The following is a 25,462-nucleotide window of genomic DNA, read 5'->3' as shown; positions in this document are numbered from 1 at the left end:
CTTTCTTATCCAATAAGAACTCCTTCTCCAAGAAGGTGGCATTCCGTGAAACAAACACCTTTGTTTCAGCAGGATAATAGAAATAATATCCGATTGAATTCTTCGGATACCCCACAAAATAACACAAGCTGGATCGACTATCCAACTTATCTCCCACTGTCCGCTTCACGTAAGCAGGACATCCCCAAATCCTCAAGTATGAATACTTAGGAGCTTTGCCATTCCATAACTCGTATGGTGTTTTGTCCACTGCTTTAGTGTGGACGTTATTCAACAACAATACCGCCGTTTCAAGCGCATAGCCCCAAAACGAAGGTGGAAGCTCAGTGAAGCTCATCATGGATCGAACCATGTCCAACAAAGTTCGATTACGACGCTCCGATACACCATTAAGCTGTGGTGTCATAGGAGGAGTCCACTGAGAGAGAATCCCATTCTCTTTTAGATAGTCCAAAAACTCGGTACTCAAGTATTCTCCACCTCGATCCGATCGAAGTGCTTTAATACTTTTACCTAGCTTGTTTTCTACTTCAGCCTTGAATTCTTTGAACTTTTCAAATGCTTCAGACTTATATTTCATTAAATATAAATACCCATACCTAGAATAATCATCAGTAAAGGTAATGAAGTAGGTGTGGCCATGTTGAGTCCCTACTCTAAATGGACCACAAACATCTGTATGGATCAAATCCAACAGATTTTGACTACGTTCAGGCTTCCCCTTAAAAGGAGATTTAGTCATTTTCCCTTTTAGGCAGGATTCACAAGTAGGTAGAGAGTTAATATCAGACATATCAAACATGCCCTCTCCCACTAGCTTGTTCATCCTCCTTGAGGAAATATGACCTAGTCTAGCGTGCCAAAGGTTTGCCGGGTTTTGACTATCGATTTTCCTTTTGTTTGTTGTCGCCGGTTTGTCAATACAATTTACTGGAACGTCTTTTAGTTTTAAATTGTATAGATCGTTTTCAAGTTGTCCATTTCCAATTAAACATTCATTCTTGTAAATATTGCAAATCCCATTCACAAAATTACAAGAATAACCATCTCTATCAAGCATAGAAATAGAAATAATGTTTTTAATTAAATCTGGCACAAATAAAACATCTCTCAACAATAATTTAAAACCATTCTGCAAAATCAAACAAACATCTCCAATGGCCGTAGCTTCAACTCTGGAACCATTCCCGAGCCTCAGCTGGGTCTCACCCATTCTAAGCCTGCGACTTCTTGTCATCACCTGCAAATCATTGCAAATGTGAGATCCACATCCGGTATCCAATACCCAAGAAGTTGTATTAAGTGACATGTTTATTTCGATATAGAACATACCCTTTGCAGTTCCCAACTGCTCAAGATACTCCTTGCAGTTGCGCTTCCAATGACCCGGCTTCTTGCAGTAATGGCAAACATCCTTGGATTTTCCATCGTTTGAAGCCTTTGTCTTTTGCTTCTTCTCGGGTTCCACTTTCTTGGGTGGGGCAGAACGTTTCTTGCCCTTCATACTTGGCCCCTTCTTAGCAGAAGATGAGGAGCCCACCAAGAAAGCTGGCTTATCCTTCTTAAGTGTGGATTCATATGTAACGAGCATATTGACCATCTCTTCAAGGGTGGCCTCTATCTTGTTCATATTAAAATTTATCACGAATCCATCAAATGAAGAAGGAAGAGATAGAAGCAGCAAGTCCACATTGAGTTCATGCTCCAACACCAAATCAAGGGTCGCTAACTTCTGTATGAGCCAAATCACTCGTACCCCATGATCACGGACCGAAGTCCCTTCACGCATGCGGCACGTCATCAACTCCTTAACAGTAGAGAACCTTTCAGCCCTCGACTGAGCCCCAAAAAGTTCCTTGAGTTGCGTGTGAATGTCAGCAGCATTCACCGTGTCCTCAAATCGCCTCTGGAGTTCATCAGACATCGAGGCTTGCATATAGCATTTGGTCTTGATGTCATGGTCACACCATGCATCAAGTTTGGCCAATTCCTCCGGACTTATGTCAGCTGGTGCTTCCTTCGGAGGTGCTTTCTCTAACACGTAGAGCATTTTCTCCGAAGTTAAGACAATCTTCAACTTCCGGAACCATTCCGTATAGTTGGCGCCAGTCAGCTTGTTTTGTTCGAGGATCGAGAATAAAGGATTTCGCGAATTCATTGTATGAAATACTGAAAAGGAAAAACAGACATATATCAATGATTGTTTAACAATTTACTAAGACATAAAATAGGCGAATTTAATTTTATGAATCTCACTCCCACTATTTTAACGATTTCACCACCCTCTAGTGAAAACGGGAAACTTTTTCCTTAGTGAGAACATGGAGTCCAATTGACAAACTTATGGTCCCGAATAATATCAGCCAACCATAATTCTCAAAAGGTAGAGCCCAATTGCTTCCAAAGCAACCCCCATGTATTTACCTCATGTCCAATAAGGGCCCAATAATATGACGCCGTTTAAAGTGACATGTCAAGATGACCCATCAATATTAAGTTGTGATGGACGGTCGCCATGTGGATCCCCCAATAATATGAGCCGATCCCATGGGAGTTCCACCCAACTTACAACATTTGTCGATCCAATGTACAGCTTTCCGACGGACGGGCCCCCCAATAATATGAGCCGGACCGTATCCGCGGGTAGCATCACATACATTGACCGTTGATGGAAGGTAGGAACATTTAAACAATATTTAAATTTCCTTTATTTATCTTGATATAAATTTTAAATCATATTTAAAATGAGGGATTTTATTTATAAAAATATTTGTCTCATCATATTTAATTTATTGCATGCATTGCCGGATTCACGCAATTTATGTCTAAACATGCATACAATCATAATATCACATATTATATAGGATGATCGATTCCATTTCTAATTGACCCGTGGTTGCCAATCACGGGTCTTAGTCCAATCCTAGGTAATATGCAGTATGCAAATGCAATCCTATTACATATGCTTCCAATTTACATTTCTTCAGTCTTCATTGTCTGCTGGGCCCACCATCTTCAAATCTTGATCTCCCACTAAATCTAATGTATTTACAATAAATAACAATGACAAGTAGGGGATACATTTTTAGGGGGTGGGAACGGGCTATAAACCAAGCCCACTTTTATTACATATGACATTCATATCGGGCCATAAACCAGGCCCATTAATAAAACCAACAATAATAAAGACAAAATGTAAATTCCTAACATACACCTACAAAATTGGTCATGGCAATCGATCATCCTTATCCAATAACATTTAATTCAAAATTAATTTATTGGATAACATGCTGTGGCAATTCAAATTTAAACAAGATAAAATCATATTTTATATATAAAATCTCATTTCACATATAAAATCATATTTTATCTCTATATCAAATAAAATCATATTTTATCTATAAAATCCAATTTTACAAATAAAATCATATTTTACTTAATATATCATAAGATCATATCTTATCATCAATTGTACCAAAATAATTGATTTCAAAATTCAATTTACGGATAAAATATTAAAATTTTCCAAAAATTCAAATTTATCCAAAATCAATTTTAAAATTTACGGACTCGAACAATTCGATCCGAAATCTCGTGAACCAATCAAAAACAATTTTTGACCGGACCAAAAATAAAATTTTAACATATTAAAATTAATTTTTAATAAAATATTAATTTTTCCCGCGGGCCACCCGGGACACTCCCGGGTTGGCCCGCACCCGGGGCGCGGGCCGGGGCAGCCCGGCTGCCCTTTAGGGCAGCAACGCTTGCTGCCCTGGCGGCGCCTGGCGCCGCCGCTGGGCGGCGCTGTGCGCCGCCCTGGGCGGCGCTCGCAGCGCTGGGCGCTGCGCAGGGCAGCGCTCGGCGCCGCCCAGGGCGGCGACGGTCGCCGCCCTGAGCGGCGCCGTGCGCCCCTTTGGGCGGCGCCGTGCGCGCCCCTGGGGGCAGCGACCATCGCTGCCCCTTCCGGGCAGCGATCCAATCGCTGCCCGGGTTTCGCCCCCGAAAAAAAAAATTTTTTTTTATTAAAAATATTTATTTTGTTTCAAAAACCGAGACTCAAAAATTTTGTACAATTGATTAATTCAATCGATTGATCTGAGCAACCTGGCTCTGATACCACTGTTGGAAAAACTGGCGAGTTCCCAGACCAATTACGATTGATACCCGGTGCAGCGGAAGTTTAAAAATTTTTCATGGAACGTTTCCATGGTATGGGTATCAACCGTTCATCGATTGAATTACGTGTGTGTAAAATTTAAATAACAATTAAATAAATTTTACCTCAAATCTCGCAACGAGATTAATGGACACCAACAGAACAATTCTGCTCTTGTTGTCTCTCCCTGGAACCGATGAACGCCTTCAATCAGGTCCACGAACAGAGGTTTAATCCCTCTGATAGATTGCACTAGAAAATCTATCAGAAGTTTTCTGCGAAGAGAATAAACGAATTTGATTCGCTATTCCAGACTGCAATTCAAAATCACAGACCGGAAATTCTCGGTGACAGAGCAAGGGGCGGCCGAAATATTATTTGAGAGAGCTAGGGTTTCGATTTTTTTTTCTCCTCAAAAATTATGACCTGTTGTTTTTAATTTCTGTACTGAAATAACTTATTTATAATGCAGGCCACTAACACCTTAGGGCCCATTAGTCATAAGCTGGGGCCCGACAAGCAAAGCCCGCTCGTTCAGAAATTAATATAAAATTCATCGTGACTCCGATTGATGAAACGATTTCACCAATGTGCACAGAAACCATTTCTGCACGTTTTAAAGTCAAAATAAATTTTCCTGAATCCGAATTCAGTGGTTTCCAAAAATGTCCATCCCTATGTCATTTTAGGAAATCCTACTCCCTTACTCTTATTTAAGAAGTCCAACTCCTTAGTTCATTAAATTTAACTCTTTAAATTTAACTATCTCAACGGGGATTAAAACTCCATTACACTGTGTGACCCTCAATGGTTCAGGGATACAGCTAGCCGTGGGCTCACAACTCCTTGTGACTCGGAACAACACTTTCCGACTTGCCCAACGAATCATGGTAAAGCGCCTAGCAACATCGCCCCATGATTCCCTAGGTATCACTGATAGTGCCTACAAGAACCAGTAGATTTTGGTTAACGTACAGTACGGTCCCTTCATCCATATATCCCGATCGAATCAACAACCATTGGTATATCGAGAGTCGCTCAAGATTCGATAACTATGCAATACATCTTGAAGATCAAATTAGTGACATCGCATGTGCTACTAAGAAACCATTTCTTAAATCACATCAAGTACTCTGGCCAGAGATTTGTCACACTAATATCTCCTCAGATCGCATAGGATATCCACACTCGCAAGTATGTGGTGAATCCTTGACAACAATGCATTGACTCCTATATGTGTCGTAACTGTACCCAATCTCGACACCTGATGACCCCCTCAGAGTCGGTAAACGAGTCAAAGCACAGTACTAGCATATAGAGTCTCCATGATGTTTCAAGTCGTAAGGACTAATGGTGTACAACCAAAACCGCGGACTTTATCCACTCGATAAGTGATAACCACTTGGAAAGTCCGGATAGGGTAGTTCGATTATTCATCCTATGAATATCCATTTGCATGCTTCGAACATCTCCATGTTCCCTACCAATGAAACGTGGTACTCCGCATCGCAAATGCTAGTCTCAAACTCGAGCGATCCTTATCCTTATTATCGGACGGCTCAATCGACTAGGAACGGTTTTAGAACATACAGTGACTATAAGATGTATTTCATGATAGACATCTCCATGTTCTACCACATCTTACATACACTATAGTATATTCAAGGTCTTTATCAAAACAACAATAGTATATCACAATATAACAATATGAAGTAATATAAAGTCATTGCCATAAAAGTGTAAATAATATTAAACAAAAGATTGTTTATACAAAGAGTCAACAAAGCCCATAGCCATACAGTTGGCTCACTGGGCACCCACTCTTACAATACAGAGTCTTGTATAGAATATCTCTTGCTACATTATCCAGGTTTGTTTTCTTTTTATCTTCAGTTGTCCATTCTGCTCTGGACTTCTCAATCATTTGAGGTGCACCTTCGATGATAGCAACTGCAGTGTTTGCCTTCATAATATTAATTGTTCCATTTGTGATGATGTATCACATATCATCGTCTTGAGCAGATAAGTGTGCCTACATGCGAATTTTTCAATCATAATATTCCTTAGAAAACATAACAATTTTGTTAAATGATGTCATAATATATCAAGATCAGTTCAATTTTAAGCAAGTAAACCCGCTATGATACCACTTGTTAGGATCAAAAATGAGTGTAGAGGGGGGTGAATACATATTTTTAAAAATATTTGAGTATTTGAGCTGATTTAACAGCCTATTTGAAAGTATTTTTCTTAAACACGATTTTTCTCAAAAGAACTGATATGATTAGGAGGAGTTAATATTTCTTGCAAAATTGAACTGTAAGGCTTAGTTGTCTCTTTGAAACTTTGGTTCATATTCAGATCAGTGTATTCTATCTCGAGTAGATTTCTCCACATTCGATATTGAAAAAATGCTCCTCCTGCGGCAATGCAAATTAAGCAGAATATATCTCCCACGTGGAGGAGGATGTTGAAGATTCGGACTCGTGCTAAGAATGAGATTGGTTGGCAAAAAGGTGATGGGAATATCAGCTTCTGGTATGATACTTGGTTACCAGAGGGTCCTTTAGAAAATTTGTCTCCAATTCAGGGTCAGACAGACAGGCCGGTATAGTGGTTTCTAACGAACATGAATTGGAAATTGGACAGATTGCTTCTTGTCGTAACTCAGAAGGTAGCATGTCACATTCTTGAGGTTCCGATACATCTTACTTCCAAGGATATAGCTATTTTGAAAGCTTCACATAATGGTATATTTACTGTTAAATCTTCTTGGGCTCTGGTGAGGCAAAATAAAAATGAGATTGACTGGTTCAAGGGCTGCTAGTCTAAATTGTTTAGACTATCAATATCTATATTCTGTTTGCGTTGATATTTCAAGAGTATCCCTACTGATGATATACTCCAATTTTGTGGGCTATCCCTTGCATCAAAGTGTCATGCTGCCGGGGTTTAGAATCTATTGATCATCTTTTCCCATCTAGTGGGACTGCCACCTTTGTTTGGAGTTTTTAAGCTCGGTTATTTGACTTCCAGCAACCCCTTAATTTTTGAAACTGGAAAACGGATCTTGATTGGCGATGCAAGGGGCATGTTAGAGAAATTATGTCGTTCATTATTCTCTTGTATCTATGGCGTGCCACAAATGATCTGAAGAATAGTGATGTTAACATCCAAGCGGGGAGTATGATTTGTCATATTAATGAACATATCTTTTCTCTGTTTCATGCAGGGGTTATCCGACCGTATCACTGGAATCACTACTAGAAAATATGCTTTTAATTGCATTTAAAAGAGTCATTGTATACTATTTATCCTGACATTTTTGATATAGTGACATTAAGTTAAAATGTCGTCTATAGTGATGTCGTCCAAAGGTTTGTGACATTTCCTAGTGTCATTATAACATAAAAATAGTTACACCACTAATAAGATTTGTAACGACATTTGTAAATGTCATCATTTCATATATATAAATACACTATAAGATTTGTAATGACATTTATAAATGTCATATTTTCATATATATATATATATATATATATATTTATATATATACACACTATAAGATTTATAATAACATTTATAAATGTCATCTTTTCATATATGTAAATGCATTACAAATTTTTAGGTCATTTATATCTTTTAATATTTTTTAAATACATAAAAAAAATTCAATATTTAAAAGCAACTCAAAATTCTAAAAATTATAAATTATTGAAATTTATCGAAACACTTAATAAACACAATATGAAAACACAATATATTAACAACCAAAGTTGAGTTACATAAAATTCATACAACATTCTCATAATACATCAACAAACTACCTTGCCTTCTCATAATGTAACAACAAGCTAAGTACACAAAAATCAAATGAATTAATAATAACAACAGAAACCAACGTTGTTCTTTAGAGCATATATCCTTCACAATCTGAACAATCTCGAGTAAATCAACTAGTCTGACCGTTCCAGAACTTTGAGTACGGATTTGTTTTCCACCCACTCCCGAAACAAGCCCAAACCTTACATGACTAGCTTTAGGCTATCCATTGTTCCCTGGAAGCCAACCAGCTTGTCTGGTAGCCTGAAAGACCAGTCAATAAAGCTCTGTAGACTTAAACTCTAATATAGGAAAAATGAGAACAGAGTGCTAATGATATAGACAAAACGCAAACCAGAAACCAAACGTTCAAACTTACTAAGAAGAACATTTCGAAGTGCTCATCTTGGCCAACATCAGTTACATAAATAATCCAATCCAATCAGCCTTTTCTTCATATAGTCGGTATGTGTAAAGTGCACGCAGGAATCACTAAAGAGAACACATCTCACATTTGCATGGCAGAAGTACAAACATTACAGTTCATGTTTCGAACATCAGACTAACGATTGATTTAGTTAATCACAGTTACATTTAATATACTACATCACTAAAAATGTGAAAGTAGTGGTAAAATATTCAGATAATGATCTGCGAAATGTTTCAAACAAGGAAAATCATGGTCGTAACAAATCATCAGACAATCTAAATGAAACGACCCTAACTTTAATTTAAATTAAATTAAATAAAATGCGGATTTTTCTGAAAAATTCGGCATGACCTCTCTATTTATATTCAAACCCGTCTGTCACAGACAACAAACAATATAAAATAAAAGAAACAACTGACAACACTAAATAAACTAGACCAACAAAGTGAACGAAAAACCTGAGAAAGAGATTCGACATTTCAACCGTCCTTAAATCATATAGTTTAATATTTACATGTCCACCAATAATTCTAACATTTCTTACATAAACAATTGTCCCATCAACAATATGAAAGACCATAAAAAAAATAAGATAAAATTTTGCAGAAGACTGACATAGGTCGGAGGGATGTGTCGTGCCCGCATCGCAGTCCACTCGATAGTCTTGCCCCTCAATCACAAAAATAACATATACCTGCACCAAGTAGATGTAGTGAGCCTAGGGGCCCAACAAGAATATGGGGTGAAATAACGAGGGTTTAAAAGTACATGCTTAATACTTAATATACTTGTACTTAATATACCTTGAAACTTGCTCCGAAAAGTTGAATGATAAATGTGAATGAGATGTAATGCATGCAATGAACTCACACATTTAAACTTGGGAACTTTCTTAAAATTTACTTAATCTCATACAAGACTAAAACTGAATATAAACTAAGTCGAGTCAAATTAGAACTGATCTGTAACTGAAACTGTAACTGTAACTGAAATCTATAACTATGAACTCAGATCCTTGAATTGTGAACCTATGATTTTGATCATGATCATGGCTGCAGTGCACTATGCCGCAAGGAAGTCAGGATATCTCCAAAACTCATCTTGCCCTGTGATTGGTAAGGGAGGCAAAAATTTCTCTTAACCCCACACATACACGTCTATATTTGGTAAGCTAGTCCAAGACGTCTCTCAACCCCACACATACACGTCCTTTGGTAAGGTAGGTCAGAACGTCTCCCAACCCCACACATACACGTCTTTTCTATAGTCACAATCATTTCACTTCGTTCAAAAATATTTTCTTTCATTCTTACTTGACTCGACTCAAAGATTAGCATGCAATCATGGATATGACTTTCTTTGAAAATATTTACTCGATTACTCGGTTCACAAATAAATGATGAAAGATGGTTGACAAGGATGGTGATTTAGGTGGCAAACCATAGCTAAGAATCTAGACTTTACTTTTTGGCACTTAGGATATATCCCGAGCAATCCACTTGCAAGGCTTATATCTTACTCGATTCTTAATCAAAACGACTTTCTCTTGAAAACACGGTTTCCATGCACTCTATACTTAACTAAAAAGTCATCCTCGAGATACAAATCTTTTCCAATAATATCTGTCAATAAAGTTTACAGGCAGCCCACTCAACACATAGACTCTTGCCTCATATCATTCACTAGCCTAGAACACCTGAAATACTTAGCCGAGGTAGATCCCGCTTGGAACGATATTCCCTGAGCATCCTAGGCTAAACTCAAACCCATTCCACTAAACTAAAACACGAGTGCACTTTCTTTCTACTCAACCATAACACAGCAGCCCCTTCATCCCTAGCAAATCTTATTCGAAACCCCTTTTTCCTTCTTAAGGCGCCTAACCTTTAATCTCCCACGATCTGACCTTAAGTCTAGGATTTAGTGCGCCCTTTAGACTCGCCCGACCTTGGAGAACGACCTCTAGCTCTCGAGCTAAATTTCCAACTCGAAACAGCCCTGCCCCAAGTCCATTTACCAGCCTGAAGCAACTCCATTTCCAAGAAAATTCCCAACTCAAGACAGCCCTTTACCTAGCCAAAACCCAGCTCATGAAAGCCCTTCCCCAGCCCTCAAAACTCATCCTTACAGCTCTAACCAATAGCCTATCTGCCTCGATTATCACCAGCCCACTCACACAACCCGGGTGCTACCATGTGAGCTACATTCTCACCCATGGTAGCCCCTAAATCACCAATCCGACCACACAACAATCGAATCACATAAGCCCAAGACAGTGAAGAGTTCGAAATTGAGGAAAATGGCAATAATGAAGACCCCAAATTAAATTACAATCCAACACAAGAAAGCAATGCATGACCATCATAAGCCCGTATATAACTCCAAGAAACCTGAAAAGGACTCGGACAGTAAAATAAAAAAAAAAAGACAGAAACATCGAACGACTAGAGCAAGGGAATAGAGAACTCGAACAGCTCCCACCAAAATGCAGAAACAAACTCGGCAGCCCCATAAATCAAACAAAATTCGAATCATAAGCATTTATATTTCTCCAAATGAAAATATAAAGCATCGAACAGAACAACAAGAGATTAAAGGGAGAACTCGAACTGGCCATCAGACAAGAAACAGAGAAGAGAATCGGACATGCTTCTATAAATCCAGAAATTCGAAATGCACGTAGGAAAAAAAAAAAGAAAAAAAAACAAGCACACAGCATATTAATCTACTTGGTGGCCAAATAAACCCAAAAATCTTGCCTTGGTTTGGAAATCTCGGAAATGGGGCTCGAGTTGCTAGAATCGAGCTGGAACAGGGCTCGAACAAAGAAGAAACAGCTTGCTCTGCTCGCGTGGAGGAGTGTTTTCGCCGGAAGAAATAGAGCTGGCGGCGGCCGAAGGCTGGAAATGGAAGAATAGAAGTGCCGATCGCTTTGTTGAGGAAACAAAAATGGAGAGGAGAAGGGGAGAATCGCATCGGCTAAGTTCTTGAAGAAGGGGATAAGAGAATGGGCCGATGCAATTGGGCTTGATGAATCACTTTTGGGCCGTGTAAACATATATGTGTAAGAAAAATAATACATAAAATATAATATCTAGTGTTTTTAATAGTGTTAGGCCCAACTTCCACAAATACTCAATTTTGAAAATTTAAGAGTTAAATACTTAAAATTCTATTTAGTGGGTTTGAAAATGATAATTTTCAATACTTAAATGTTTTGATGACACAGCGATAAATAAAATATTTAAATAATAAATAGTGTGATTAAAACAATTTACACAAACTAGGCTAATGTTTAAAAATAGTTTAAATAAATAAACACGCAGAAATAAAAATCTTTAAAATGATTTGGACAATTAAAAAGGATTTAATTAACTTAGCTAAACATTTAAAATAATTTAAAATAACTAACCACTAAACTTAGGTTATTTAGAATAAATAAATAAGTTGGACAACTAAAAATCATTTAAACAAATAAGCTAAACAGTTAAAATAATTTGAACGAATAAACTAAAAAATTAAAATCAAAAATCATTTAAATAGACAAAAACCTTAAACCTTTAAAATCTTTAAAACAATTAAATTGCACAATGAAATCATTTGAATAAATAAGTAATATTTTATTAACATATAATTCAAATAAATAATTTAAATCAAATAAACTTAAATAAAATAAAAATCCTAATATTTATTAAATTAAATGCATGCGATTTAGTAGATTGGATTTTAGGTGCTACAATTCCTTTTCCCCTTAAATGGAATTTCGTCCTAGAAATTCAAGACTCACTAACTATGATCGGGTACCTTAGACCAGATCAAAACTAAGTTTTCCAACTTTGCACCTATAAGACTTGACCCAAATCGAATTTCGCTGCGCACTCTGATGCTTATCAATGCCTACAAAGTAAGGGGCTAACTAACTTTCACTGCAAAATAAATTTGCAAATTCCTAATAATCCCCAAATGATTGCAGCCCAAAAGAAATTTCTAATCACTGTTCTTATTGTTTGAGAACGGTGATCAGATCAATCAGAATTGATACCCGGTGCAGCGAAAGTTTTAAAATTTTATATGGAACGATTCCATATCATGGGTATCAAAACTTTACGATTAAATTGTACGTGTAAAAATTAAATAACAATTAAATTTTTACCTTGAAATCTCGAAACGAGAATATGGACACCAACAGATTACTCTACTCTTGTTGTATATCCCAGGAACTGATGGACGAACAATTCTTCAATCAGGTCCACGAACAGAAGTTTAATCCCTCTGATAGATTGCACTAGAAAATCTATCAGAAGTTTCTACGAAGAGAATTAACGAATTTGATCCGTTAAACCAGACTGCAAATTCAAAATTCACAGGCTGAAATTTTTTTTGGAACAGAGAGAGAGGGGGCGGCGGCCACTATAAAAAAAACTAGGGTTTTCGAAAAATTTTGTGACCTCTGTTGTGTACTTTCTGTACTGCAATAACTTATTTATAATGTGGGCTGCTAACAGCTTAGGGCCCATTAGTCATAAGTTCAAGCCTGACAAGCAAAGCCCGCATGTTCAGAAATTAATATAAAATTCATCGTGACTCAGATTGATAAACCAATTTCACCAATGTGCACAGAAACCATTTCTGCATCTTTTAAAGTCAAGATAAATTTTCTGAATTCGAATTCAGTGATTTCCAAAAATGCCCATCCCTATGTCATTTTAGGAAATCTTACTCCTCTACTCTGATATAAGAAGTCCTACTTCTTTGTTCATTAAATTTAACTCTTTAAATTTAACTATCTCAACGGGGATTAAAAATCCATTACTTGTGTGACCCTCAATGGTTCAGGGATACAGCTAGCCGTGGGCTCACAACTCCTTGTGACTCGGAACAACAATTTCCGACTTGCCCATCGAATCATGGTAAGAGCGCCTAGCAACATCGCCCCATGATTCCCTAGGTATCACTGATAGTGCCTGCAAGAACCAATAGATTTTGGTTAGCATACAGTACGGTCCCTTCATCCATATATCCCGATCGAATCAACAACTATTGGTAAATTGAGAGTCGTTCGAGATTCGATAACTATACAATACATCTTGAAGATCAAATAGTGACATCGCATGTGCTACTAAGAAACCATTTCTTAAAACACATCATGTACTCTGGCCAGAGATTCGTCACACTAATATCTCCTCAGATTGCATAGGATATCCATGCTAGCAAGTATGTGGTGAATCCTTGACAACAAAGCATCGACTCCTATATGTGTCGTAACTGTACCCAATCCCGACACCTGATGACCCCAATAGAGTCGGTAAACGAGTCAAAGTACAGTACTAGCATATAGAGTCTCAATGATGTTTCAAGTAGTAAGGACTAATGGTGTACAACCAAAACCGCGGACTTTATGCACTCGATAAGTGATAACCACTTGGAAAGTCCGGATAGGGTAGTTCGATCATTTATCGTATGAATATTCATTTGCATGCTTTGAACATCTCTATGTTCCATACCAATGAAACGTGGTACTCGGCATCGCAAATGCTAGTCTCAATCTCGAGCGATCCTTATCCTTATTAACGGACGGCTCAATCGACTAGGAACTGTTTAGAATATACAGTGACTATAAGATGTGTTTCATGATAGCCATCCCCATGTGCCACCACATCTTACATACACTATAGTATATTCAAGGTCTTCATCTAAACATCTTATAGTATGTCACAACATAATAATATGATAAAAGATAAAGTAAACGCCATTATAAAAGTGTAAATTATATTAAACAAAAGATTGTTTATACATAGAGTCATCAAAGCCCTTAGCCACAAGTTGGCTCACCGGGCACCCACTCTTTCACTTATGTGACTGTAAGAGTTTTTTTTTAATTCATCACCTAAACTCCTAAAATATCTGATACCTGCCTTAGTCCGATAACCTTAAATCCTGGATCGCAACTTCAATCAATAAATATCCGTAAAACCAATAAATAATTTATGTCGACCTTACTCATAACTTAAAAACTTCCTAACAACGAAGCTATGCTTAATGTTTAATCACCAGCTAAACTTAACTCATATAATATACAACTCGAGTTCTTAAGAAACTCACAAGTCCTCAAATTAATTAGCGACTAAACTCTAAATTCTTCTAAATAGGACAGCTAAAAGACTATACAATTCTACCTTGTTAGCCCTCAAAATATGATATGAATCTGGCCTATTTCTATAAATAAATCTAATCTAATCCTTGATAAGAAAATATATCCATAACATGTTCCGTTCCAAGATATTATCCGATAACATATAGAATCCAAATAGGTGACTAGAAAGATCCCAAATATCCATTCACCAATTTATACGATCATCTCTAGCGTCTTTGATTCTACCGGAAGTTCAATTCTTAATTAAAATCTCCCAACAGATTTATCCACTTTTCTATCCCAGACGCAACTACTAAAAAATCCCTATTTATACCTCAAGTCAAATTATACCATGCACTATTATCCACTTATTGGATTAGATCATCTCTAAGTACTAAACAGTTCTTACATATCGTCTGATGACATATCTCAAATCCCTAGTTCAACTTAACCGCAAGTCTGAAAAATACAAAAATTTCCAAACTATTATATGGCACAACCTGAATTCATACTTCAAAGAACTTAATATACAATTGGACACCTCGCAGAGTTTGTAATTCGATTGCAAATGCTTTCTCATTGTTCCCCAAGTACCTTAGCATTTTACCGGTAAATAAATCTTCAGCTCATTCGGAAATCTTCCTAAATATTCTATTCATCCTTCTGTACCCATAGTTGGTGCAAAAGCCTTACCGGTTGACATTCACAAAATCTTATAACGTTGGTATATAGTACCCAAAGGTATTCTAAGGGCAGCTCTATTTTCCTATCTCGCGACTGACCACATATTCATCTTACCAAAGTCATATGTTTACTCTTAACGATCCTATTTAAAATTGAAACAACCCATTTGATTAATATACTACCTGGCAGTCTACTCGCTAGAACTAATTATATAATTAGTAGTTGTCATTCCTCGGATCACAACAATAATTTAGGACTTTATCTAATACCAATACTAAATTCCAACGGTCTAAACACTTACTAAGCGGTTACGAGTCGATTCTCTTCACAAGAATAGAGATAATAATTTGAAACTATGATCAACCTAAATAATTCACCATGATGGATCATGAAAGGAAACAAATACACAAGTAATGCTGTTTAATACGAAGTGAAATAATGCAAGCATTGCAGACAAACGAGCTGAAAATAAGAATTTAGATAAGTGAAAACAACTCACTCATAATTAAATTCTAGGGATGAATGAATAATAATAGAGGATCCATGAATAATGAATATGAGCCAACAAGATAGCAATTCTCGTGATCACTCATCCATGAGTACTGAAATCATGCTCAAAAAAGCAACGCACAATTAAGAGCAATCGGTGTGACTTCAGTCGAGAGAATGCCAACGCAAGTCAATAATCAAGAAAAAAACAACGGTCTCAAAGTAAAATCAGATGTCAGCCACAACATAATTAGATCACTAAAAATAAAGACAAGGTGAATCTTACTCACATCAACATGTGGTTCTATAACCGAAGAAAAATTTCAAGAAATGAAAAATATAAAAAATATTTTACTAAGAAGTTCAACTAATGCCAAAGTGGCAGAATTCAACGCTGATTAATGTCATACGAATCCATCAATGCTCAAAGGAAGTGCAAAGAAATTTCGGGTACTCAAAAGAATATGTTGCAACGGATTTGAGCACAAATGGAAGGAAAATGAAAATAACGATTGGAATAATAATTCTCATAATCGAAAGGCTCATAGTAACTGACTCCCTAATTCCAAAATCATATCTGCCCAAATAGCAAAAGAAACTCAAATTATCCATAATCATATAAATAGAGTACATATCCCAAGTATTTGCACGGCTTCGATTCATAAACTTAACTGACAAAACATGCATATATCAAACTATTCACTTAGTTTTATCATATTCATGCATAAGAGAATAAATTACAATAAAGACACAACGACTAATATCTCATAACACGCAAATTCAATATTTTCCGACAAACTCCTATAATCTCATCAAAATTGTTAGCACCATCTAATAACTCAAACAACATCCACGTACTGCCCAAAACTGGAAGGAATATTGGTACACCAACTCCGTTTAACTTGAAATCGCATGACCTCTCTATTTATATTCAAACCCGCCTGTCCCAGACAACAAACAATATAAAATAAAAGAAACAACTGACAACACTAAATAAACTAAACCAACAAAGTGAACGAAAAACATGAGAAAGAGATTCGACATTTCAACCGTCCTAAAATCATATAGTTTAATATTTACATGTCCACCGATAATTCTAACATTTCTTACATAAACAATTATCCCATCAACAATATGAAAGACCATAAAAAAAATAAGATAAAATTTTGCGGAAGACTGGCATAGGTCGGAGGGATGTGTCATGCCCGCATCGCAGTCCACTCGATAGTCTTGCCCCTCAATCACAAAAATAACATATACCTGCACCAAGTAGATGTAGTGAGCCTAGGGGCCCAGCAAGAATATGGGGTGAAATAACGAGGGTTTAAAAGTACATGCTTAATACTTAAAATACTTGTACTTAATATACCTTGAAACTTGCTCCGAAAAGTTGAATGATAAATGTGAATGAGATGTAATGCATGCAATGAACTCACACATTTAAACTTGGGAACTTTCTTAAAATTTACTTAATCTCATACAAGACTGAAACTGAATATAAACTAAGTCGAGTCAAATTAGAACTGATCTGTAACTGAAACTGTAACTGTAACTGAAATCTATAATTGTGAACTCAGATCCTTGAATTGTGACCCTGTGATTTCGATCATGATCTGAAACATCCTAGAACTTCTAGTGAATTTTTTTTTTTAAATCTCTAATTATAAAATAATGAATATAAATATATATATACCCATACATATATATATCGTACTTAAAAATAACTTTACTTAATTTAAAATACAAATACACCAAAGATATAATAAAAGTACACGCATGCAATTAAATACTTAAAAATAATTACTAAATAATAATTTATATGAATGCCATAATAAAACTCCTAAATAATATTTCTTTCACAAAAATTCATGAAAACTTAGAAAATAAATAATTAAATCTAAAATCATGCATATACTAAAAATCTATAATAATAAAACCTATGCGGACATAAATGTTCTAGTCTCAACATAAAATTCATAATAGAGCGATGGTTACGGGTACTAGCCGCCTGGATACTCATACGCCCTCGCCGCCAGTCGGGAACACATTAACTTCATTAACATTCTGCTCACCTGCACCATTTAAATCTAGTGAGCCTAGAGGCTCAGCACGTTCTATCCTTACATAACAAAATGAAACCACACACAAGCACACATCATATAAAATACGTGAATAATAATTATACGTGCATGATCTTAAAATTATATGCATATAAACATAAATAAATAATCATACTGCTAAATCATCATGCTATAACATAATTCATCATACTTTATAATTTTCGTAAAAATAACATATCATGATTTCTTAGTTCTCAACAGGTCGTATCCATGTCGGTGGCATCATACTGAGCGATTGATCAATCTTAAACCAACGTACGCGGCGGTGGGGTTTCCACCTCTGTGCTGCCACTTCACCAGCCCTCTCAGCTGGATCCATAAGTTCATCATACTTATACATCATTAGGAAGGTCACCGGGCCCAGGTATCCCGGCCTCCAACCACATCACTTTCCACCTTCACTTCAACTTCCATAAAAATATATTTTTCTTAACATGCATTTAAAATTATCATAAAAATTGTTATATGATGCATGAACATAAAAATTCTCATTATTTCTTTATTTTCATGAAAATTTGTCCGTAAATATATATTTAATTTATTTTCTTAGAAATAATACTTATATATCTAATAAAAATGCATGCATGAATTAAATATATATTTACGAATATTTATTTTTTCAAGGACTTGTTCGAGCTGCTGACCACTAGACTTAACTCAAAAATTCCTAGACTGGCTCAAAAACCCAAAAGCCCAACCTGACCTGGCCCATTAAGCTTCATGGGCCCCTAGGCCCATGAAAAACTAATGGCCTCACTAAAAACATAATTTAGGTCCATTAACTAATTAACTTAAAATTAAATTAATAAAATTATTAACTAACCATTAACTTATAAATTAGACCGATAAAATTATTAAACCCGACTCCTCTTGGCCCAATAATTCTCATGGATCACATGGCCCATGAAAAATTAGTGGGCTCACTTTCATAATTATTAAAGCCCATTAAATTAGTCCAATTAATTAATTAACCAAGCCCAAACCCATTAATTGTTAATTAAACTCTTATTTAATTTAAATAAAAAAAACACGAGCCCAACTAATAAAACCCAGACCCGGACCCAAATAAATTGACCCAATAAAATTTAGATCCGACCCGGACCAAAAAAACCCGAGCCCGGCCCACTTAAACACAAGACACATCTCTAGCCCCTCTTCCCTTCAACTTCTCACGGCAGCCTCACATGTTGGCCTTTCGGCCGCCCTGCTCCGGCCACCCCTGGCCGGAGCCCCGCCCACAGGACCTCCCCAGGGTCCTGTGGGTCCTTCCTGGTCCAGCCTTGGCTCGAACCATGCAGTGCATGGCTCGGCCATGGATGGTTTTCTCAAGCATAAAACCTGTGCACACATGCTTCTGTACACACTCACTTCCCTTTCCCTTTTCGACCTGCTCCGGCCACTACTGGCCGGAGCCCCGGCTACTGGACCCTCCCAGGGTCCAGTCACAACACGTGACCCAGCCCTGGCCCGAGCCAAGCCATGCATGGCTCGGCCAAGGCCCCTAAATCCCATACAAAAATCTGCACGCCTAGCTGCTGTCATGGCTCATTCCCGCATGGTTCCAGCTGCTTCCAACCCTGAACCAGCTTTCCAAACCCGACCCTAAGGACCCTAGATCAGACCCCTAGCCCTTGATCAGCCCCTCGAACCAGCCTTAAGCAGAAATAACAAAAGAAACCGGCCATGCACATGAAAAACGTGAGTAACTTCATGATCTTCAAATAACTTCATTCAAAACATAAATATCATGCATTAACAGAACATTCATGATTAAAAAAAAACATTGTATATGATTTAAACGGTGTTCAAAGATGGATTCGAAATGTGCCTTGTTGAAGATTTGGACCAAACAAAGAAAACGACGCGTATCGAGCTCGCCGGGACGAACAACTTTAAAAATCCTTGCCGAAAAACCTCAAGAAAATCGTGTGTGCTGTGTTTTTGATGATGAAAAACTTTCTGAAGGTTGATGGAGGCGGCTAAGGGAGAGTAAAAACGTAAGGTGTGGGGTTGGGGTAGGGTTAGAATGTTTCTAGAAAATAAAATATCTAGTCTACTAATTAATTAAAAAAAAATAATAGTATACTGTAACACCCGGAATTTTAATACGTAAATTCGCATGCATAATTAGGAGAAATTAATTTTTAAAATAAGGGTTAAATGAATTTATGTGTTATTATGTGATTTATATGCATGATTTAATTTATTTTTTTAAGCATTTAACCCATAATTAGTGATTTTTATGATTTTTAGTATTTTAAATATTTGATCGCGTAGACGGGACCGTGGACGGACGAGATGACAACTTTCCACCCAAATGATTTTATGAGCCTTTTTAGAGCCCTAAAATATTATTTTGAGTTTTATTATCTCAAAATTTTTAGTATTTGATTTTATATAATTTTAGGAGTCCTTTTTATCCAAAATTAGCCAAGATAATGACTTTTAATCACTTTTAAAAATTCCCTTAATTTTAATTTCGGGATTTATGCTTTTACATCAGATTATTATTATTATTAGGACTTTTAAATAAAGTTTTGTTGGTATATTATCTTTATGTTGATTTTTATTATTTATTTAAATCATTATCTATTCTATTAAACCAAAACAAATCAATTTCTACCCTACACAAATCCTTATCAGCCGACAACTCCCTTAGCTGCCTCCAACCTTTCTCCATCATCTTCTTCACGCCCCACAGCAGATTTCAGCCTCCATAGCCGATTTATTCAAGAAAAAATTCGAGTTCTTCGTAGGTCCGTCGTCCCGGAGTCGTTCACGTGGTCTAGCTTCGTTTTAAAAATCAAAGGCATGTCTATTCTTTTGTTTGAACACCATATAAGCTATTAATCATGAATGATTGTTTTATTTCGGATTTTAATCAGGAGCTTTTTGATTTATGCAAGAAGGTATGATTTTAATGCATGTTTGTTGATTGTTTCATGTCATGGTTCACGTTTCTGTTGCATGGTTCGGTCCAGAGGTTGTGGCTCGGTCAAGGGGGTGTCCTAGGGTGCCTAGGGTCGAGCTGGGTCCAGTGGTTCGAGCCATGCATGGCCAGGAGGGGAGCTGGTTCAGAACAGGTCCTAGGGTGCGCAGGTTGAGCGATGTTGGGAGATTGGGTCGTTCTCGGTCCATAAGGCGTGTTTTAGACTGATTCCAGTTGGGTTAGAACCACAAGACATAGGGGAAGGTAACCCAAGTTGTGCTCCGGCCAGTGGTGGCCGGAGCTGGGCGGCCGAACGGTCGGAAGTCCGGCGTCGCGCGCAGGACGCGAGCAGATTAAGGGATAGATGGTTTTGCTTCGTTCTCCTTCGTTAGGGATCGGTTTGGGCTGGTTTTTAGCTTGTTGGAAACGTCTTGAAGAGGGCTAGGGGTAGGTGGTGGTGCTCCGGCCATGGGATGGCCGGAGCACGGCGGCAGCAGCCCCGGAAAGCTGCTGCTCGCACGGTCGAAGGAAAGGAGAGGAGGGGGGAATCGGGTTTGGGGTTCTGGGTGGTTCCGGGTCGGGTCAGGGTAGTGGGTCGGGTCAGTAGGGTCTAGGGTCGGGTCAGGTAGGTCCGGGTCCGGGCTAGGTGGGCCGGGCTCGAGTATTTTAATTTTAAAATGTTTAATGTTTTAATGGGTTTTTGGGCCATTTAATTAGAAATAAAATTATTTGGGCTTCCAAATAATTTTATTTGGGCTTTCAAAATTATTTTTAAGTTAGCCCAATGATTTTTATGGGCTCGTAGGCCCACAGGAATTTTTGGGCCAGTCAGTGGATTTGGGCCAGTCTAGAGTTTTATTGTGCTTAAGTTAAGTAATTAGGCTTAAATATTTTATTTAGGTCAAGTTAAGTTTAATTAAGTTATTTGGGCTAAAATATGATTATTGGATTTTATTTAAGTTTAATGGGCTTAGAGTGAGTGACCAGCAGTCTGGACCAACCCATAAAAATAAACTAAGTCCGGAATATATATTTAATTATTTTTATGCATGAAGTCTATTTTAAGTAAAAATATATTTATTATTAAAATTAATTAAATATATATTACGGACACATTTTAAGTGCATGCATACATGAAATATTTTATGACGTGTTTATGATTAAGATTTGAGCATGAAAAATATTTTATGGAAATTGAAGTGATGTGACAGCATAGAAGTGGTTTTACCACTGACACAGAGGTAGTTCTACTACCGGCATAGAAGTGGTTTTACCACTGGCACAGAGGTAGTTTACTACCAGCATAGAGGTGGATTTATCCACCGCCACGTACGATGGTTCTTTAGACTGATCAGTCGGCACAGTTATTAGTCACATTCATGGATATGACCATACACAGTTTTTATGTTTATGACATGCTCAATTATGTTATGTATGATGAAGAAAGTTATGTTATGTATAAGATTTATGATTCAGCATTTATGTTATGAAAAATGTTTCCATGCATGCTCATATACATGTATATGTATTAGTATTTACGTGATGCATTATTTTAACCCTTGTTATAAAAGATTAGACATGTTGAGCCTCTAGGCTCACTACGCTTATATGGTGCAGGTGAGTATGATGTAGCTCCTACCGGTGGCGAGGACGTATGAGCGAGCATGGCAGTGGCCCCGTGACCGTCGCAGTTATTTAGTCTATTATGATGAAATTCTGAAACATGTTTTATTTTATTATTGTTCCGCATATGAGATTTTTCAGCAGCATTGTTTATCATTTTAAATTGATGCAAGAAACATTTTAAGGATTTATTTATTTATTTAATATTTTTCAGGTTATTTAAGAAATATATGTTATTTTTATATACATATATGTATGGGCGTATATGTATAGTATTATTTTAAAAAAAAAAAGTTTTTCCGCATTTAGTAGTACTAGGGTGTTTCATATACCCTACTCAAAGATTTTTAAATACAAGAATTAATCTGATATTAAATCCTTAATCCCGAAATAAAATAATAGGGGATTTTTAAAATTTAATAAAAGTCATCAAAATGACTTAATTTGGCTAAAAATAAATCCTTAAATAAATATATAATAAAATACTAAAATTTTCTTGACAAAATACCTTAAAATAATATTTTAAGGCTCATAAACTCATAAAATATTTTTGGGTGAAAATCACAACTCGTCCGTCCACGGCCCCACCTACGCGATCATAAAATAAACTTTCTCAAATAAATTCATAAATCACATCATACATATTTAAATGCCGAAACAATATTTAAAACATGCAAATAAATCATTTAATTTAAATAATCACTCATAAAAACAATTTAACACATTTTCACATTATTATAAAATTATAAAATCCCCTAGTTATGCATGCGGATTTACGTGACGAATTTCTGAGCGTTACATGATCATGGTTGCAGTGCACTATGCCGCAAGGAAGTCAGGATATTTCCAAAACTCGTCTTGCCCTGTGACTGGTAAGGGAGGCAAAGATTTCTCTTAACCCCACACATACACGTCTATATTTGGTAAGGTAGGCCAAGACGTCTCTCAACCCCACACATACACGTCCTTTAGTAAGGTAGGTCAGAACGTCTCCCAACCCCACACATACACGTCATTTCTATAGTCAAAATCATTTCACTTCGTTCAAAAATATTTTCTTTCATTCTTACTTGACTCGACTCAAAGATTAGCATGCAATCATGGAGATGACTTTCTTTGAAAATATTTACTCGATTACTCGGTTCACAAATAAATGATGAAAGATGGTTGACAAGGATGGTGATTTAGGTGGCAAACCATAGCTAAGAATCGAGACTTTACTTTTTGGCACTTAGGATATATCCCGAGCAATCCACTTGCAAGGCTTATATCTTACTCGATTCTTAATCAAAACGACTTTCTCTTGAAAACACGGTTTCCATGCACTCTATACTTAACTAGAAAGTCATCCTCGAGATACAAATCTTATCCAATAATTTCTGTCAATAAAGTTTCCAGGCAGCCCACTCAACACTTAGACTCTTGCCTCATATCATTCACTAGCCTAGAACACCTGAAATACTTAACCGAGGTAGATCCCGCATGGAACGATATTCCCTTAGCATCCTAGGCTAAACTCAAAATCATTCCACTAAACTAAAACACGAGTGCACTTTCTTTCTACTCAACCATAACACGGCAGCCCCTTCATCCCAATCAAATCTTATTCGAAACCCGTTTTCCTTCTTAAGGTGCCTAACCTTTAATCTCCCATGATCTGACCTTAAATCTAGGATTTAGTGCGCCCTTTAGACTCGCCCGACCTTGGAGAACGACCCTAGCCCTCGAGCTAAATTTCCAACTCGAAACAGCCCTGCCCCAAGTCCATTTACCAGCCTGAAGCAACTCCATTTCCAAGAAAATTCCCAACTCAAGACAGCCCTTTACCTAGCCAAAACCCAGCTCATGAAAGCCCTTCCCCAGCCCTCAAAACTCATCCTTACAGCTCTAACCAACAGCCTATCTGCCTTGATTATCACCAGCCCACTCACACAACCCGGGTGCTACCATGTGAACTATATTCTCACCCATGGTAGCCCCTAAATCACCAATCCGACCACACAACAATCGAATCATATAAGCCCAAGACAGTGAAGAGTTCGAAATTGAGGAAAATGGCAATAATGAAGACCCCAAATTAAATTACCATCCAACACAAGAAAGCAATGCATCACCATCATAAGCCCGTATATAACTCCAAGAAATCTGAAAAGGACTCGGACAGTAAAATAAAAAAAAAGAAGACAGAAACATCGAACGACTAGAGCAAGGGAACAGAGAACTCGAACAGCTCCCACCAAAATGCAGAAACAAACTCGGCAGCCCCATAAATCAAACAAAATTCGAATCATAAGCATTTATATTTCTCCAAATGAAAATATAAAGCATCGAACAGAACAACAAGAGATTAAAGGGAGAACTCGAACTGGCCATCAGACAAGAAACAGAGAAGAGAATCAGATATGCTTCTATAAATCCAGAAATTTGAAATGCATGTAGGAAAAAAATGAAAAAAAAAAAAACAAACAAGCACACATCATATTAATCTACTTGGTGGCCAAATAAACCCAAAAATCTTGCCTCGGTTTGGAAATCTCGGAAATGGGGCTCGAGTTGCTAGAATCGAGCTAGAACAGGGCTCGAACGAAGAAGAAACAGCTTGCTCTGCTCGCTGGAGGAGTGTTTTCGCCGAAAGAAATAGAGCTGGCGGAGGCCGAAGGCTGGAAATGGAAGAATAGAAGTGCCGATCGCTTTGTTGAGGAAACAAAAATGGAGAGGAGAAGGGGAGAATCGCATCGGCTAAGTTCTTGGAGAAGGGGATAAGAGAGTGGGCCGATGCATTTCGGCTTGGTGAATCCTTTTGGGCCGTGTAAACATATATGTGTAAGAAACATAATACATAAAATATAATATGTAGTGTTTTTAATAGTGTTAGGCCCAAATTCCACAAATACTCAATTTTGAAAATTTAAGAGTTAAATACTTAAAATTCTATTTATTGGGTTTGAAAATGATAATTTTCAATACTTAAATGTTTTGATTTCACAGCGATAAATAAAATATTTAAATAATAAACAGTGCGATTAAAACAATTTACACAAACTAGGCTAATGTTTAAAAATAGCTTAAA

At 37.0% G+C, this 25,462-nt stretch overlaps 2 long non-coding RNA genes across 3 annotated transcripts; both read right to left on the bottom strand.

Annotated features, from left to right (window-relative positions):
* Positions 1-7,910: 7,910 nt before the first annotated feature.
* Positions 7,911-11,368, bottom strand: LOC140887437 (uncharacterized). 2 transcript variants are annotated; one of them, XR_012151848.1, is made up of 3 exons: positions 11,174-11,368; positions 8,364-9,108; positions 7,911-8,248 (listed from the first exon to the last, which is right to left on the bottom strand). It is a non-coding gene; the product is annotated as an uncharacterized lncRNA (long non-coding RNA). The 2 variants fall into 2 exon arrangements; XR_012151849.1 differs by having other exon boundaries at positions 9,030-9,108.
* Positions 11,369-16,714: 5,346 nt separating this feature from the next.
* On the bottom strand, positions 16,715-25,164 carry LOC140887438 (uncharacterized). The gene is made up of 3 exons (XR_012151850.1): positions 24,913-25,164; positions 17,716-17,792; positions 16,715-16,980 (listed from the first exon to the last, which is right to left on the bottom strand). It is a non-coding gene; the product is annotated as an uncharacterized lncRNA (long non-coding RNA).
* Between the last annotated feature and the right edge of the window lie 298 nt (positions 25,165-25,462).

Source organism: Henckelia pumila, chromosome 3 (assembly GCF_033568475.1).
Source record: "Henckelia pumila isolate YLH828 chromosome 3, ASM3356847v2, whole genome shotgun sequence".
Taxonomy (NCBI): domain Eukaryota; kingdom Viridiplantae; phylum Streptophyta; class Magnoliopsida; order Lamiales; family Gesneriaceae; genus Henckelia; species Henckelia pumila.
The sequence above is the reverse complement of the archived record's forward strand: the minus strand, read 5'-3'. Positions and strand labels throughout refer to the sequence as shown.